The following is a 5,833-nucleotide window of genomic DNA, read 5'->3' on the forward strand; positions in this document are numbered from 1 at the left end:
ACAGGAGAAAATTTTGTCTATTCTGGATCAACCTTCACTTTCAGAAGTCTGTTAGAAATAATTTTCAAAAAAAAAAAAGAGGAAAAAATCATGTCTCTCACATAGATATAAAAATGAGTATGTGTTGTAGATTTTATTTAACATGTTAATCAGGGAGGGAACTGGGCACATGTTCTAGCTGGTTCAACAGAGACTCCAAAGAACTGACACATTTTCAGGTCAGGAATATTGAAATGATATGAAATGGAGGCAGGGCTATTTTCTTACATCAGGGGAGAAGCCAGCTGAACCTCTGCTGGACAGGACAGGGTCTGCCTGTCCGTAGACAAGAATTATTTTGCATTGCTATTGGCCCCAGGCTGAATCACGTTTATGCTTTTGCATTATGTATGTTTAACTCTAAAGGGTACTGCTTGGAAAATTATTCAGTTTGTTTCTCTTTTGCTTCTGAGAACTTCCTCCTTGATGATCAAAAACATCTATCTGCCTTGGGTGGAGGTGGGGTCAGGAAGATCACAGAGGAAGCAGAGAGAAAGCTCCAGGTCCTATTCTGATTCTGGCATGCAGAACAAATACTGCAGCAAGACAACAGATTGGAAAGCCAGGGTTCTGCGAGAGAGACAGGGTTTTCACAATTCCTTTCTCTCCTCTGTCTGCACATCATGGGCCAGGCCCAGCTGGTTTAGAGGGTTCTCAGGAGATGGTGAGACCAGCTCTGGGGCGCAGGACACAGGATACTTTTGTCCTGAAGCCAGAGGGAGGAGAGCAGACCCATCCTGATTCACCCCTCCAGGCATCCTGTGGGTGAACTCACAGAGGTCATCCCTTAGGAGCCAGGGAAGCCCCGGTCCCTACTTCCTGATCACCTCTGGGGTCCCTTCTTATAAAGACATGGTCCTATGGGATCGGGTCCCAGCCTTACGGCCTCACTTTTGGGGGAGGGAGACACAATTCAGTCCTTAACGACCACTATCTAGTTCTAGAATCTTCTCATCAACCCAAGTGGGAACCCCAAACTCATGAGCGGTCACTTCCCATCCCGCCCTCCCCCAGCCCCTGGCAACTGCTCATCTGCTGTCTTTCTCTATGGATTTGCCTATTCTGGGCATTTCATATAAATGGAATCATGCATCACATGTGAACTTCTATGTCTGGCTTCCTTTACTTAGCATCGGGTTTTCACGGGTCACCATGAGTTGGAGCTATTTTTAAAGCCCATTCCTACAGAGGAGACATGAGAACCCAGAGAACCGTGGCGAGTTCACACAGCTGTTTTGTGGCGTCTGCTCTTAGAGCCACTTGAACCCAGGAGCCTGGGACATTGTTGGCACTCAGCAAGGTGGAAAAATAAATGAGCAAGTGACTTCCCTTCCTAGTGACACATCCCTCCAACTGGGGAGGAGAATGTTATGTTGCCAACAGGCTTCTATGTGGGGTGGGGGGCTCAGGTGAGCACAAGTGGCCCCAGCAGCCTCTGGGGCCAGCCTTGGCATTTTGAGGTCCTCCAGTCATGGTCTCTGCTTATTGTGAGGGGCTATACTGCCATCTGGTGGCGAGAAGAAAACACAACATGAAACAGCTGGAGTAGCCTGTAGATTTCCTTGGAACTTGAAGAAAAAGAGGGCTTTTTTTTTGTGGAGCACTTGCCATCTGCCCAGAACTGTTCTGGACCCTTCACAAACAGGTTCAAACTGCAGGGGTCATGATGGGATATGAGATGGGGAATCAGAGCAGTGAGGTCAACACATTCTTTGACAAGAAGAGATATTTATGACAATTTGCTTTGTGAAAAAGCAAAAAGATATGTGTATGGTACGAGCTGATTTAAAAAAAGGTGAAGTGCCTGAATTTATTTGTATCTGATTGCAGAGGAAACAAACCAAGATGTAAACAGTGTTCTACCTCCTTGGCTGTTGAAGGGGCTTAATGAGAAGATGCATGAGAAGTATGGAGGTTGGGGTTTCCCAGGCTGGGGTGTCCCAGCAGGCGTCAAGCTGGCATCAGGACTAGAATCACATTTGTCATCAACATCATCTCTGGGTGATGGAAATATTTTTCCTTGTTACTTGTTGTATTTTCTGATTTTTCTCTTTTGTTCATGTTACTTAGAAAAAAGAAATTAAAAAGAAGAGGGTGTGATAAGCTCCCGCAGAGGCGAGGTCATGTTTCATGAATATCACAACAGCAGGTTGTTCTCTGAAAACACATCACCCACCCAGGCAGGCAAGTTGGGCTGGATCTGATCCTGGCTTTGGGGCCACCAACTCAACCAGGACCTTGGGACCCAAACTCCTGGCTGGGCGGAACTGGGCAAGTTCCATGACCTCCTGGGGGTCATTTTCCTGATCTGTAGATGGGGACGATCACAGGATCTACCTTGCAGGGGGTCATGGAGTTTAAACGAGTTGACACTGGTAAAGTGTTTCCATCGTGCCTGGCACAAGACAAACACGATGCTGCTATAATGACTGGGTAAGTCACCTCCCAACTCAGGGCATCTATCCGATGAGGGACTCAGACTAGAGCAGAGTTTCTTCAACTACTGTCCTTACACCACCTGCCTGAGAATCATCTGGGAAACTTGCTAAAGTGCAGCTTCTAGGCCTTGGCCCTGACCTACAGAATCAAAATTTCCAAAGATCTGCTTGTTAACAAGGCTTCCATTCAACCTCATAGAAAGTGGAGACCCATGGAAACAGGATATAATTCCTAAGGTCTCTTCCAGCTCAGATATTCTAAGATGCTGAGGTTCTTCTGGAGACCTGCCCAATCTCTTGGCCTCTGTACCCCACTTCTGTAATGAAAGGCAGTTCTTGGCCCAGGAAGGTTCCATAAGAACCTAGTCACGGGCTATCCTTAGAGAATGTTCACAGAACAATAAAAGTGAGAAAACCTCATTCCACTGTCTGGATACTGAAGTCCAGAGAGAGGAGGGCATTTGTCACACAGTTGGTGATGGAGCTGAGAATACAATCCAGGTCTCCTGACTCTGGGGTCAATGATGTGCGTGTGCACACATACACATGTGTATACACACACACACACACACACACACACACACACACTCTTATTCTTGCTGAGGATGGTCCATGCTATGTGCACAGCACAAAGTCAAGGCCTTGCCTACTGCAAGATCATCTTCCATCCAAGAACACATTAGCACACTTCCAAGCCTTTTCACTAATCCTAAGTTTTTCCTTACTTAGGTTAAGTCTTTTGGGCAGAGTAATAAGGGGAGAAAAGGAAAGAGGCAGGAAATATGAATTTTAAAGCTTTGGTTTTAATTTTTTCCCATACTTTTATTGTACAAGAACAAATTATTGTCCTTGTCAAGCAGATTTATTTAAGGTTACCTCAGCCTAAGCAATCTTATTCTTTGTGCCTTGGGCAAAACCCGGGTGTATAGGAGGCGCTCCATAAATGTTACTGATGGAAGTGGGGTAACTCTTCGGGTTTTTAGTCTGAGCCACTGGAAGAATGGGGTTGCCATTTAATGAGGTGGGCAAGAGAAGGGGGGGAGGTGAGGAGCTTAGTTTTGAAAATTTTCTGAGATGTCTATTGGACATTCAGAGAAAGACGTGTATGGTACGAGCTGATTTAAAAAAAGGTGAAGTGACTAAATTTATTTGTATCTGATTGCAGAGGAAACAAACCAAGATGTAAACAGTGTTCTACCTGTTAGGTAGGCAGTTGGGTACAGGATTCTAGAGTTTTGGGGAGAGGCCCAGGACAGACACAAGTTTGGGAGAGATGAGCAAACGGATAGCACTTAGGGTCATTAGACATGCGGAGAAGGTCTAGTGAGACGAAGGACAGGAATGGTCCAGGCCTGTGCTCTGGGGCACCCCAACTTTTAAATGTGGGCCAATGAGGAGGGGAACAGGAGCCAGAGACTGAGAAGTCAGTGAGGGAAGGGGAAACCTAGAGCGACTGGTCCTCCAGGAAGTCTTGGTTCTTGTCTCATGGAGGAAGGATCAATTCACTGCTGAGCTGTCAGTACTGCCCAAGAGTCAACTGAGATGGGGATTGAGAACTGACCACTGGGTGAGCAATGGAGACTTGGGCAGAAAGGGTTCCAATGGAGTAGTGGGGACAAAGGTCAACTGATTGAACAGGGTGCCAGAGAGGAAAGGAAATTAGAGGACCAATCCAGGCGGGCCCATATTGTGACTAAAAGGAACTCCAAGATCATTCCTTTGACAATTACTTACTGAGCATCTATTAAATGCCAGGCAGGCACTGTCTGGGCGCTGGGGATAGAGCAGAGAACAAGAGACAAACATCTCAGGTGCTTACTTCCTGGTGGGGAAACAAGAGAAATCTATAGTAGGTTAGAAAGTGGAAAGTCCTAATGAGAAAAACAAGGCTGGGTGCCGGGGTATGGAGAGGCGGGGTGGGGGGAGGCAGCAGTTAGGTGAGGGTACAGTCCACAGGCACAGCTATTTGGTAGGTGTGGGGGGAGGTTGAGGAGGCCTTCCTATTTGCTTCTAAGTCCCCAGAGAAACAGGAAGCAAGCTCATGGGCGGGAGGATGGAGCGGCGAGGTTGGAGAACACGGCAAAGACTGAGAAGTGGTCGCCCAGGATGGCACAGGGCCTCGATCAATGAGGAAGGAGGCCGCACGGAGCCCGGGCTCACCAGGAATGAGTTGTGGTAGAAACCAGATGGCTGCTTCTCACCAGCCTGGCTCAGCTCCCCACATGCAGGAGCAGAGGGCAAGGCTTTACCAGGGAAGCTTGATAAAGAGGCTGGCGGGCGGATCACAGCATGTTGGCCCATGGGGTGCAGCCTGGGAAAGAGGTAGACAGGGACACGAGGGGTGAGGGGCAGTGAGATGAGCTGACCAATGGGCTCCAGGTCCTGGTGGGGATGCAGGGTTGCTGGGACTGGAGTACTAGAGGGAGGAGCTGGAAAGAGGTGGCGGGGATGAGAAAGAGGACAAGCGGGAAGGCAGAGGGCGATGACCGTCCATGTGCGACTACCAGGCATCAAGTTCAGAGCCAGGCGCGGCCCCAGGGAGACCGTGGGCCTCAGCTTTACCAGCTGCATGTCCTCGTGCAGGTCGCAGCCCCCCACGACCTCAGGCTCTTCCATCTTCAGGAAAGCCTTGCGGGACGGCAGCACCCTTAATGGTTGGGAACATCAGGAGCTGAACCTGAATCTGACTTCAGAGCTGACATCCTATTCTGCAACCATGGGTTTTTCATGAAAATCCTCACCTATCCGTGCCTCTCTCGCTTGTCGTATTTTATTTCCGGGCCAGAGCTGATGAGGACGGTATTTGGAGGCATCCTCAAGCATCCTAGTCCTTTGTGCAAGCAGTTCTACAGGCCAGTGACTTCCGCGGCCCACACAGGTAACTGCACTTTCAATGCACTTGCTCTCACTTTGACCTTCCCGCGACAGCGCTACAGACGCGACTCATTGTCCCGCAGAGGCCAGCAGGTCTGCTGGGCGGCTGAGAGACTGGACGCGTTTAGAAGCTCTGTCAGCAACCAGACCCTGGGCAGGTATTTTCAAGTGGACGAGGAGATCATTTGAGCCTTGTAAGAATGCTGAAAGTTATTCATCTCACGCTGCAGAAAAGCAAACCCAGAGAAGGTTCTGGGAGGTTGAGGAGCTTGCCCATGACCTGACCAGGAAGTGGCAGCCAGGACTCAGGCTCTGTTCTGAGGGCTCCCGAAGCCCACTGTCCAAGACGGCACAAGAACTGAACCTGGCACTTAACCCTGCAGGGTGAGCCCTCGTTAATGTCTCTTTTCATACCACTATGGTCTTTGGGTTAATAAAAATATTTGTGGAAACACAATATTATACAGAAAGGCAACTTTTAT

The sequence above is a fragment of the Mesoplodon mirus genome (assembly GCF_964341445.2).
Source record: "Mesoplodon mirus genome assembly, chromosome: 2".
Classification (NCBI taxonomy): Eukaryota; Metazoa; Chordata; class Mammalia; order Artiodactyla; family Ziphiidae; genus Mesoplodon; species Mesoplodon mirus.